Genomic DNA, 13,304 nt, shown 5'->3' with positions numbered 1-13,304 from the left:
GGGATCCTCCCAGACCGGGGCGCGAACCCGGCTCCCCTGCATCGGCAGGCGGGCTCTCAACCACTGCGCCACCAGGGAAGCCCACTTTGTGTATTTTTAAAAATAAATGACCTTGTGTATTTCTGAAAAAAATGTAAACAAAGGTAACAGAGCTGTTTTATAACAAGTTTTTTTCCACTCTAGAGCTGATTCTAGTCCACCCTGTGTCAAAGCAGCCCACGGTTGACTGACTCACCAGCTGAAATTCCAGGAAGAGGTATTGCAGGTTTACCTCCTGGCTCCCACAGGGGACGTTTGCTCTCCTTCTCGATGTTGTCATTCCTCTTCTCCATTGCCCCGCCACTGCCGTAATTTAGATTCTTTCCTGGTCACGTGGACCAGATCGCGGTTGCCCCCTAAGTGGTCTTCCTGCCCCCTCCTGTGTGTCTCCTCCAATGGAGCAAACCACAGTAGCTCCCTGTGACCCACAGCGGACTCCAAGCTCTCAGCCAGCCATCTCGAGCCTTCCACACACAGCCCCAGTTCTTGCCCTATCAACTTTTTCATTCTATGCCCTAGAGAATGACCTTCCAGAAAAGCTACAGTACTTAAAATCTGTACTAATCCTTTGCTTCTTAGGAAATTGGTTTCTTTTCATTGAAGTAATGTGTATGTATGACTGGTAAACTCTTTGAAGGCAGGAAGTATTTCTTACGTTTTCTTGCATTATGCACTGAATCTATTTGTTTATTCATTCAGCAGATATTTGTTGAGCACCTGCTGTGTACATGACCCTGTGCTAGGTTCCTGAACAGAGCAATGAACACTCGGAAGCCACTGTGAAGGGCCTTACTCCTTTGAGACCTCTTGAGTGATAGTCTTCCTTCCAATCTGCACACCTACCAGTAATATTTGCTCTGTCCCTTCAACAAGGGAATGATTTGTAAGAAAGAGGGACCAGTAACTAACACTCGATTCACTCTGTTATCAATAAGGACTAACAAAAGGGCTTTGAAAGGAAATAGTCTCTTCTCTTTGTCCTTCAGGAACCACAAACCCTAGACTCTATAGAAGGAAACCTTCATCAGATTTCTTGATGAACAAAGTCTATTGAACCAGGCAAGCTTCCTGCTGAAGAGAGAGGACAGCCATAATGCTGAGAGGTGAGACCCTGAACGTTCCCAGACCGTTGTGAACTGTCAAATAGATTATTCTAGGATATAATTTCCATTGTAAACTGCAGCAATTATGTAATATCCTACCATATACTTCCCAAGTTTTTCATGGATATTAGAAACCATGAGGTTAAATCTAAGAATGCTAAGAGACTATTTAAAAAAAAAAAATACAAAATATGAAGTTATTGTCATCAATAAGTTTGAAAAGTTGCATAAATATGAATAAGTAATCAAAGCTCTCAGTGGCTAAATTAATGAAATGCACACATTTCAGTACTTACTCTAGGTGTTTTAGGGGATTCTGGGCCAATAATTCCCCTCGCTTTGCCAGACCATAAATTAAGTAGTTAATTATTTTTATTGAGAAGTGAATGAAAGATTCAGAACTCTGAGAGACAAACATAATTCAAAGGGCTTTTTCAGTAGAATCCCTTTTGCTGTCTACTCAAGGTAACATTAAATAATAATCAGTAATGTTTTTCTTTTGTCCCAAAAGTCCAAATAGGTATAGTCTAACCCCTTTCTTATAACCAAGATGATTCTCAGTAGACATCCAATTATAACATTTCCTTTTTCATTTAGACACTGAAAGGTCAACTTTATTTTTTAATAGAAATATCCCAAAGTAGCAAGTATCCATAATATTTCAAGACACAGAGCAAGACATAAAATTTTTGCAAAATGTCTTTTGCTTGCATTAATTCTTTTGTGGTAACATATTATCCTTTGGAAATGAGATATTGTGCACCGACAGCCCATATCATTCTCTTCTGGAGGTAGGTTCCAGATGATAGAAGTATTGTCACATGGTGTATAGCCAAGAGTTTTGGTCTATGGGAGTAGGATTTTTCAAAGGTAGCTTTATCTTTTTTTTTTTTTCTTTCTGTTGGGAAAAATGGCCATAAAGATGGCCATGCATTATATTATTAAGGAAGTAAGTATTGGTGTTATTTTAGAGACAAAGTTTAATAAAATAGACATTTCTGTAGATCACTTTCCTAACAATGTGGGTAGAAGCAGCCAGGGTGGGTCTGGTGGCTATGTGGAGTTAGGGATCTGGCTTCTTTGATCTTCTTACTACACTTAACATGCAGCTTCTACTTTGTGGGCCAACGTGACTGTTCTGGCTCCAGCCAGCACATCTGCATTTCAGCTGTTGGGAAGGGGAGAGATGGAAGGGGAGAGCACACTGCTTTCTCTCACGGGTATGGTCCCGAAGTTGTGTACCTCATTCTACTTACATCCCACTGGTCAGAACTTAGTCAGATGGCTACACCAAGCCACAAAGGGGGCTAAGAAATGTCAACTTTACTTAGGTGGCCTTATGACAAGCTAAAAACTCTATTCACGTGTAAGAAGATGAGAATGGAAATGAGGGGACAACTGGCAACCCCATCCCCATGTACAAACAAGGAGGGAGAATAAAGGAGAATGAAAGAATTGGAGAAGTTAAGAAAGAGGGAGAAAGAGAATGGGAGAAGGAAAAGGCAAAGGTTGTCTTGATAAACGTAGACTATATACGGTGTTTTCTTTTTTCTGTTGGTCAGTTGACTCTAGATGTCTGAATTTATTTCTTATCACTGCAGTTTGCAATGCAATAAACCTACATTTACCTCTTCTCAGTAGCTCTTATTTACTCAACTCCATTCAAAGAATAAATATTTGTGGGTGCTTTCTGCAAACCTGAAACTGTGGTAGGTGTCAGACATACAGTGGAGAAAAAGAAAGATCAGTCCCTGCCTTCAAAGAATGATATGAAAGCGTGAGGTGGGGGAGCAGATACTAATCAAGTAATTGAAAAATGATGAATGATATAAAATGAGGGCTACAGGGAAATATCGCGGCATAGAGGTGAGCACCCAGCCTACGCTGGGGAGAGAATAATTTCTATTAAATGCCTTTCTGAATAAAACACCCACAGAAGCCTATTAGAAGGAGAAAATTATTTTTCTAGATTGCTTGGATCCCAAGAATGTTGTACCAGAGGCTATAGAGTCAAGTCCATTTAACTGAATCTAATAAAACAACCATGTCTTCAGTATCTACTGTGTCTGAGGTACTGGGCCAAGAACTTCAGAGGCTACAAAAGAGAATGAGAATGGGTCTCACTTCTTAAGTAGCTCATGCTCTAGTGAAGGAGACAACAGTGCAATTCAAGGCATCGTGATTAAGAGCTTCAGTAGAGATGTCCACAAGGCCTCAGGGGAAAGGGAGATGAATGCTAACTCTGTGTGGTCTCAGTCTTCATGGTGTCTTAGCTGAGCCTTGAATCCTGTGATTGCATAGAAGGGTCTTTTAGGAGGGCACAGCTGGAACAAAAGGCACAAAATGCAGGGTATGTTTAAGGACTGACTTTTAGTCAAATGTAGCTGGTGGAGTGTTGGGGGGTAGAGGGGTGTCGTGTGACCCTAGGCATAGAAGTTAGGGCAGATGCGGGGAGGCCTTGATCACAGCGCTGAGGACTTTCTTCTGTAGGCCAGGGGAGTTTGACGATCAGTTCCCCTCTGCTTTTAGAAGCTAACCACAGAGAAGGGAAATCTGAAGCAGGAAAGGAGAGCTTTAAAACATGGCTAGGGGACATCCCTGGCGGTCCAGTGGTTAAGACCCTGTGTTTCCAATGCAGGGGGTGTGGGTTTGATCCCTAGTCGGGGAACTAAAATCCCACATGCCACGGGGTATGGCCAAAAAAATTTTTTTTAATTAAAATTAAAATGTGGCTAGACAGAGAGGATCAAAGAGAGAGGCCTTGATGAGGAGGCATGTTTAGGCTGAGCATCTGCCTGGATGTTTACAGGGGTGAGGATGGGGAGGAGAAGCACAGAGGGGAAGAAAACTCTGAGGTTTTAAGCTTGAGCGATTGGGAGGGTGGTGCTGACATTTAGTGGTTTAGGGAAGAAAAGGAGGAAAGAAGCACTGGCTAAACACTACTGGTTGTCTACCCAACGGCCATGTCTCTGTTCTTCACAGAGCCCAGTTTTGTCAAATGTCAATCATCCTCAGTCCCTTAGGAGTGTCCTAATTGGTGTAAGCCATCAGCTCAAGGAGACCCCCCCCTGCTGACTGTTACTGGTCCAGGGGTGGACATGGCACTTAATTGACCCTACCATATCAAGTGCATAGTCCATGTCTGGGAATGTACACTCCATGTTGTAGGAAGTGGACAGCAGAATCAGGTAGCTAAACACCCAGACTGAAAAGGGAAGCCCCAGGGAACTGAAAAGATGATCATGGAGAGAGAAGAGTTCAGGAAATCAACCTCATCAAGTTGTTTATGAATCCCTGGGCTCACCCTTGGCCTGTACATGTATAGACATGGCCCTAAATGGATTACCAAAGACTATGAGAACTGAACTGTGGGACAGGCCACCATGCTGGTCCCACACTGGTCACTGGATGGCACATACAGGGCACAGATCCCAATAGCCTGCAAAGACTCAGAAAACCGAACTGTCATTAGAACTGCAACCCATAGAAGGCAGGTCAGAACTTGTGACCTGAACCCAACCAGATCAATTGCCTGCTAAGACAGAAATATCTAAATTCTCCATAGGATATAAACAAGAACCTGAGTCTCATTACACAACAATCAGAGTATCAAAGGTACAATCCAAAATTACTCATCATACAAAGAACCAGAGAAATGTCAACTCACAGGAGACAAGATAAGTGACAGCAGCCAACAGATTTTGGACAGGGCACAGATCCGAATAGCCTGCAAAGACTCGGAAAACCGAACTGTCATTAGAACTGCAACCCACAGAAGGCGGGCCAGAACTTGTGACCTGAACCCAACCAGATCAATTGCCTGCTAAGACAGAAATATCTAAATTCTCCATAGGATATAAACAAGAACCCGAGTCTCATTACACAACAATCAGAGTATCAAAGGTACAATCCAAAATTACTCATCGTACAAAGAACCAGGGAAATGTCAACTCACAGGAGACAAGATAAGTGACAGCAGCCAACAGATTTTGGAATTATCACTTTTAAGTAGCTATTATAGAAATGCTCCAAGAAATAAAGGTAAGCAGTCTTGAAATGAATGGAAAGATAGAAAGTCTCAGCAAAGAAATAGAAGATATAAAAAGAACCAGATACAATATTGAACTAAAAAGATACAATAACCAAAATTAAAAGTTCCCCAGATAGACCGAATAGCAGAATGGATATAACAGAAGAAAAAGTCAGTACATGCAAAGACAAATCAATGAAAATTATCCAATCTGAAAAACAGAGAAAAAAAAAAAGATTTGGTGAGGGTAGGAAGAGCATAGCCCCTCTCTCTCCTGTGGGAGCATACCAAAAGATCTAACATTCATGTCATTAGAGTCCCAGAAAGAGAGTAGAAGGAGGAACCTTCAGAAAAAATATTTGAAAGAATAATGAATGAAAATTTCCCTAATTTTTTTTTTTTTTTTGGCTGCACCACGTGGCTTGTGGGATTTTAGCTCCCCGACCAGGGATTGAAGCTGGGCCCTCAGCAGTGAGAGCTTGGAGTCCGAACCACTGGACCACCAGGGAATTCCCGAAAATTTCCCTAACTTTGGAAACGAGCCACAGAGATACAGGATAAGAATAAAGAACAAGGCAAACAAAATGTCATAGAAGACAATAAGGGGTTGAAAAGATTTTGGACATATGAATGCCCAATACTGCCCCTTACTTACTGTGAGACCTAGGGGAATTTTGCTTATGTTTCTGAGTCTCAGTTTCCTCATCTGTAAAATGGGTAGAGTAAGGCCTATCTAAAATAAGGCTATCGTGAAGGTTGAATTCAGTAATCTAAATAAAGCACTTAGCACAATTCCTGAATCACAAGAAGTGCTGAATAAATGATAGCTTTTAAAAACGGGGAAAGAGGGTGGTCAGCAAAGAAGCCAAGGTTGATGAGGACTGAAAAGAGACCATAGCGTTTTGCACAAAGGAGATGATCATCTGAGATGATTTTGGTAGCATGGCCAGAGCAGGAGCCAGACTACTGTGGACTGAGGAGTAAATGAGGGCAGAGGGGGGAGGAGAAGTCAGCATAAACATTTTTTGACAAAGTTTGGTGATGAACAGAAGGTGAGAGCTAAAATACTTGCTTGAGAATGCAAAGCTGATGGAATATTCCTTCCTTTTTCAAGATGGAGAATTTGATCCTGTTTTTTTTTAAGCTGAAGGGAAGGTGCCCAGGAGAGGAAGAGATTAATGGTTCAGGAGAAAAATGGGATGCCTGATGGCACAGGAAGTGATTGGATCAAACCCACTGTTGGTTTTTTTGTGTGTTTTTTCTTTTTTTGTGTGGACGTGTTTGTTGTTGCAATGGCTTAAAGCAGAGATAACAAGTCTATTACAAAAGAAAGTGCATGATTATCATGTTTTGCAGAAGATATGTTTACTGTTCTAAAACAGAGATTCTCAGCCCTTTTCCACACATGGCCCTTGAAGAAAATGATAGTATCTATAAGATATATTGGAGTAAGCCATAGGGGATTTGGAGGCAATTTTCTGTGGCTTGGTGAAAACATTTTTTAGTGTGTTTTTATATTATATAATTATGATAATAAAAATAAAACATAATGTATTACAAAAGATATTCAATATTGAATTTATATAAAACTTCCATGTAAAATATTCTCAGATTATTTACCTAGATACTTAGGCTTACTTCTCTGGATGTAACTTTAATATAAGATTATATGCCTAAATCTTTAATATGAGATTAATATAAGATTATATAAGGGGTCATCAGCATTTCTTGGTGTTGACTTTTTAATGATCATCTCTTGCTAGTCAACACATCCTACCACATACTTCCCAAGTTTTTCATGGATATTAGAAACCATGAGGTTAAATCTAAGAATGCTAAGAGACTATTTTTTAAAAAAAAAATACAAAATATGAAGTTATTGTCATCAATAAGTTTGAAAAGTTGCATAAATATGAATAAGTAATCAAAGCTCTCAGTGGCTAAATTAATGAAATGCACACATTTCAGTACTTACTCTAGGTGTTTTAGGGGATTCTGGGCCAATAATTCCCCTCGCTTTGCCAGACCATAAATTAAGTAGTTAATTATTTTTATTGAGAAGTGAATGAAAGATTCAGAACTCTGAGAGACAAACATAATTCAAAGGGCTTTTTCAGTAGAATCCCTTTTGCTGTCTACTCAAGGTAACATTAAATAATAATCAGTAATGTTTTTCTTTTGTCCCAAAAGTCCAAATAGGTATAGTCTAACCCCTTTCTTATAACCAAGATGATTCTCAGTAGACATCCAATTATAACATTTCCTTTTTCATTTAGACACTGAAAGGTCAACTTTATTTTTTAATAGAAATATCCCAAAGTAGCAAGTATCCATAATATTTCAAGACACAGAGCAAGACATAAAATTTTTGCAAAATGTCTTTTGCTTGCATTAATTCTTTTGTGGTAACATATTATCCTTTGGAAATGAGATATTGTGCACCGACAGCCCATATCATTCTCTTCTGGAGGTAGGTTCCAGATGATAGAAGTATTGTCACATGGTGTATAGCCAAGAGTTTTGGTCTATGGGAGTAGGATTTTTCAAAGGTAGCTTTATCTTTTTTTTTTTTTCTTTCTGTTGGGAAAAATGGCCATAAAGATGGCCATGAATTATATTATTAAGGAAGTAAGTATTGGTGTTATTTTAGAGACAAAGTTTAATAAAATAGACATTTCTGTAGATCACTTTCCTAACAATGTGGGTAGAAGCAGCCAGGGTGGGTCTGGTGGCTATGTGGAGTTAGGGATCTGGCTTCTTTGATCTTCTTACTACACTTAACATGCAGCTTCTACTTTGTGGGCCAACGTGACTGTTCTGGCTCCAGCCAGCACATCTGCATTTCAGCTGTTGGGAAGGGGAGAGATGGAGGGGGAGAGCACACTGCTTTCTCTCAGGGGTATGGTCCCGAAGTTGTGTACCTCATTCTACTTACATCCCACTGGTCAGAACTTAGTCAGATGGCTACACCAAGCCACAAAGGGGGCTAAGAAATGTCAACTTTACTTAGGTGGCCTTATGACAAGCTAAAAACTCTATTCACGTGTAAGAAGATGAGAATGGAAATGAGGGGACAACTGGCAACCCCATCCCCATGTACAAACAAGGAGGGAGAATAAAGGAGAATGAAAGAATTGGAGAAGTTAAGAAAGAGGGAGAAAGAGAATGGGAGAAGGAAAAGGCAAAGGTTGTCTTGATAAACGTAGACTATATACGGTGTTTTCTTTTTTCTGTTGGTCAGTTGACTCTAGATGTCTGAATTTATTTCTTATCACTGCAGTTTGCAATGCAATAAACCTACATTTACCTCTTCTCAGTAGCTCTTATTTACTCAACTCCATTCAAAGAATAAATATTTGTGGGTGCTTTCTGCAAACCTGAAACTGTGGTAGGTGTCAGACATACAGTGGAGAAAAAGAAAGATCAGTCCCTGCCTTCAAAGAATGATATGAAAGCGTGAGGTGGGGGAGCAGATACTAATCAAGTAATTGAAAAATGATGAATGATATAAAATGAGGGCTACAGGGAAATATCGCGGCATAGAGGTGAGCACCCAGCCTACGCTGGGGAGAGAATAATGTCTATTAAATGCCTTTCTGAATAAAACACCCACAGAAGCCTATTAGAAGGAGAAAATTATTTTTCTAGATTGCTTGGATCCCAAGAATGTTGTACCAGAGGCTATAGAGTCAAGTCCATTTAACTGAATCTAATAAAACAACCATGTCTTCAGTATCTACTGTGTCTGAGGTACTGGGCCAAGAACTTCAGAGGCTACAAAAGAGAATGAGAATGGGTCTCACTTCTTAAGTAGCTCATGCTCTAGTGAAGGAGACAACAGTGCAATTCAAGGCATCGTGATTAAGAGCTTCAGTAGAGATGTCCACAAGGCCTCAGGGGAAAGGGAGATGAATGCTAACTCTGTGTGGTCTCAGTCTTCATGGTGTCTTAGCTGAGCCTTGAATCCTGTGATTGCATAGAAGGGTCTTTTAGGAGGGCACAGCTGGAACAAAAGGCACAAAATGCAGGGTATGTTTAAGGACTGACTTTTAGTCAAATGTAGCTGGTGGAGTGTTGGGGGGTAGAGGGGTGTCGTGTGACCCTAGGCATAGAAGTTAGGGCAGATGCGGGGAGGCCTTGATCACAGCGCTGAGGACTTTCTTCTGTAGGCCAGGGGAGTTTGACGATCAGTTCCCCTCTGCTTTTAGAAGCTAACCACAGAGAAGGGAAATCTGAAGCAGGAAAGGAGAGCTTTAAAACATGGCTAGGGGACATCCCTGGCGGTCCAGTGGTTAAGACCCTGTGTTTCCAATGCAGGGGGTGTGGGTTTGATCCCTAGTCGCGGAACTAAACTCCCACATGCCACGGGGTATGGCCAAAAAAAATTTTTTTAATTAAAATTAAAATGTGGCTAGACAGAGAGGATCAAAGAGAGAGGCCTTGATGAGGAGCATGTTTAGGCTGAGCATCTGCCTGGATGTTTACAGGGGTGAGGATGGGGAGGAGAAGCACAGAGGGGAAGAAAACTCTGAGGTTTTAAGCTTGAGCGATTGGGAGGGTGGTGCTGACATTTAGTGGTTTAGGGAAGAAAAGGAGGAAAGAAGCACTGGCTAAACACTACTGGTTGTCTACCCAACAGCCATGTCTCTGTTCTTCACAGAGCCCAGTTTTGTCAAATGTCAATCATCCTCAGTCCCTTAGGAGTGTCCTAATTGGTGTAAGCCATCAGCTCAAGGAGACCCCCCCCTGCTGACTGTTACTGGTCCAGGGGTGGACATGGCACTTAATTGACCCTACCATATCAAGTGCATAGTCCATGTCTGGGAATGTACACTCCATGTTGTAGGAAGTGGACAGCAGAATCAGGTAGCTAAACACCCAGACTGAAAAGGGAAGCCCCAGGGAACTGAAAAGATGATCATGGAGAGAGAAGAGTTCAGGAAATCAACCTCATCAAGTTGTTTATGAATCCCTGGGCTCACCCTTGGCCTGTACATGTATAGACATGGCCCTAAATAGATTGCCAAAGACTATGAGAACTGAACTGTGGGACAGGCCACCATGCTGGTCCCACACTGGTCACTGGATGGCACATACAGGGCACAGATCCCAATAGCCTGCAAAGACTCAGAAAACCGAACTGTCATTAGAACTGCAACCCATAGAAGGCAGGTCAGAACTTGTGACCTGAACCCAACCAGATCAATTGCCTGCTAAGACAGAAATATCTAAATTCTCCATAGGATATAAACAAGAACCTGAGTCTCATTACACAACAATCAGAGTATCAAAGGTACAATCCAAAATTACTCATCATACAAAGAACCAGAGAAATGTCAACTCACAGGAGACAAGATAAGTGACAGCAGCCAACAGATTTTGGAATTATCACTTTTAAGTAGCTGTTATAGAAATGCTCCAAGATATAAAGGTAAGCAGTCTTGAAATGAATGGAAGGATAGAAAGTCTCAGCAAAGAAATAGAAGATATAAAAAGAACCAGATACAATATTGAACTAAAAAGATACAATAACCAAAATTAAAAGTTCCCCAGATAGACCGAATAGCAGAATGGATATAACAGAAGAAAAAGTCAGTACATGCAAAGACAAATCAATGAAAATTATCCAATCTGAAAAACAGAGAAAAAAAAAAAGATTTGGTGAGGGTAGGAAGAGCATAGCCCCTCTCTCTCCTGTGGGAGCATACCAAAAGATCTAACATTCATGTCATTAGAGTCCCAGAAAGAGAGTAGAAGGAGGAACCTTCAGAAAAAATATTTGAAAGAATAATGAATGAAAATTTCCCTAATTTTTTTTTTTTTTTTGGCTGCACCACGTGGCTTGTGGGATTTTAGCTCCCCGACCAGGGATTGAAGCTGGGCCCTCAGCAGTGAGAGCTTGGAGTCCGAACCACTGGACCACCAGGGAATTCCCGAAAATTTCCCTAACTTTGGAAACGAGCCACAGAGATACAGGATAAGAATAAAGAACAAGGCAAACAAAATGTCATAGAAGACAATAAGGGGTTGAAAAGATTTTGGACATATGAATGCCCAATACTGCCCCTTACTTACTGTGAGACCTAGGGGAATTTTGCTTATGTTTCTGAGTCTCAGTTTCCTCATCTGTAAAATGGGTAGAGTAAGGCCTATCTAAAATAAGGCTATCGTGAAGGTTGAATTCAGTAATCTAAATAAAGCACTTAGCACAATTCCTGAATCACAAGAAGTGCTGAATAAATGATAGCTTTTAAAAACGGGGAAAGAGGGTGGTCAGCAAAGAAGCCAAGGTTGATGAGGACTGAAAAGAGACCATAGCGTTTTGCACAAAGGAGATGATCATCTGAGATGATTTTGGTAGCATGGCCAGAGCAGGAGCCAGACTACTGTGGACTGAGGAGTAAATGAGGGCAGAGGGGGGAGGAGAAGTCAGCATAAACATTTTTTGACAAAGTTTGGTGATGAACAGAAGGTGAGAGCTAAAATACTTGCTTGAGAATGCAAAGCTGATGGAATATTCCTTCCTTTTTCAAGATGGAGAATTTGATCCTGTTTTTTTTTAAGCTGAAGGGAAGGTGCCCAGGAGAGGAAGAGATTAATGGTTCAGGAGAAAAGGGGGATGCCTGATGGCACAGGAAGTGATTGGATCAAACCCACAGTTGGTTTTTTTTAAGCTGAAGGGAAGGTGCCCAGGAGAGGAAGAGATTAATGGTTCAGGAGAAAAGGGGGATGCCTGATGGCACAGGAAGTGATTGGATCAAACCCACAGTTGGTTTTTTTTTGTGTTTTTTCTTTTTTTGTGTGGACGTGTTTGTTGTTGCAATGGCTTAACGCAGAGATAACAAGTCTATTACAAAAGAAAGTGCATGATTATCATGGTTTGCAGAAGATATGTTTACTGTTCTAAAACAGAGATTCTCAGCCCTTTTCCACACATAGCCCTTGAAGAAAATGATAGTATCTATAAGATATATTGGAGTAAGCCATAGGGGATTTGGAGGCAATTTTCTGTGGCTTGGTGAAAACATTTTTTAGTGTGTTTTTATATTATATAATTATGATAATAAAAATAAAACATAATGTATTACAAAAGATATTCAATATTGAATTTATATAAAACTTCCATGTAAAATATTCTCAGATTATTTACCTAGATACTTAGGCTTACTTCTCTGGATGTAACTTTAATATAAGATTATATGCCTAAATCTTTAATATGAGATTAATATAAGATTATATAAGGGGTCATCAGCATTTCTTGGTGTTGACTTTTTAATGATCATCTCTTGCTAGTCAACACGAATGAGAAATTTTGTTCATATAAATTGCTAAGTTAAAATATTTAATTTAATTTTTAAAATTTATAATAGTTGCCAGGAAAATCTAACAGTTTTTTCATTTTTCTTTTTTTTTAACATCTTTATTGGAGTATAATTGCTTTACAATGGTGTGTTAGTTTCTGCTTTATAGACAAATGTGATATTGAAATTTGTTGTGATTATGCAAATAGATTTTTCAAAACAATATAGCTTTTTCATATCATGTACTTCAAAGTAGTGACGAAGCTCTAATGTGAGGAAAAGACAGGTGTTATTAGAGCAGTCACCTTGCAAGTAGCTTGAATGTCACTAAAAGAATCCATCAGCATAAATACGTGGCAGCATCTCCTGTGTCACGACCAAGATTCCAAGCTGCCACCTGTGAAGTGCCTGCCCTGAGCCCACTTGGGCTGTGATCTGGGCACCATGGGCACCTGGTACCCAAACCCCCTCCAGCAGCTCCATGGTCCTAGGGCCACAAGGCAGAGATGTGCTCTGCAGCTGGCACAGAGGGGGCATCCTGGCTGGAGGGCACCCTTGAGCTTGTTTAACAGGTGTGCGGGATGTGGCCGGTTCTGCTCATTGCTAATAGTAATCTCACACAATCAGAGCTCCTCTGCTTAGGGCTCTCTCTCACTGCTTTACAACAAAGTGAATCAGTTATACATATACATATGTTCCCATATCTCTTCCCTCTTGAGTCTCCCTCCCTCCCTCCCTCCCTATCCCACCCCTCTAGGTGGCCACAGAGCACCGAGCTGATCTCCCTGTGCTATGCGGCTGCTTCCCACTAGCTATCTATTTTACATTTGC

General features: G+C 40.7%; 1 long non-coding RNA gene across 1 annotated transcript in view; it reads left to right on the top strand.

Annotated features, from left to right (window-relative positions):
- LOC102977313 (uncharacterized) overlaps positions 1–13,304 on the top strand; it is a 41,037-nt gene that overhangs the window by 16,724 nt on the left and 11,009 nt on the right. The window contains exons 2-3 of the long non-coding RNA XR_002891803.3: positions 184–256; positions 1,026–1,142. This is a non-coding gene — a long non-coding RNA (uncharacterized lncRNA). The remainder of the gene's footprint in view (positions 1–183; positions 257–1,025; positions 1,143–13,304) is intronic.

This window comes from Physeter macrocephalus, chromosome 1 (assembly GCF_002837175.3).
Source record: "Physeter macrocephalus isolate SW-GA chromosome 1, ASM283717v5, whole genome shotgun sequence".
Taxonomy (NCBI): domain Eukaryota; kingdom Metazoa; phylum Chordata; class Mammalia; order Artiodactyla; family Physeteridae; genus Physeter; species Physeter macrocephalus.
Note: the sequence above shows the minus strand (reverse complement) of the source record. Positions and strands in the feature narration are given on the sequence as shown.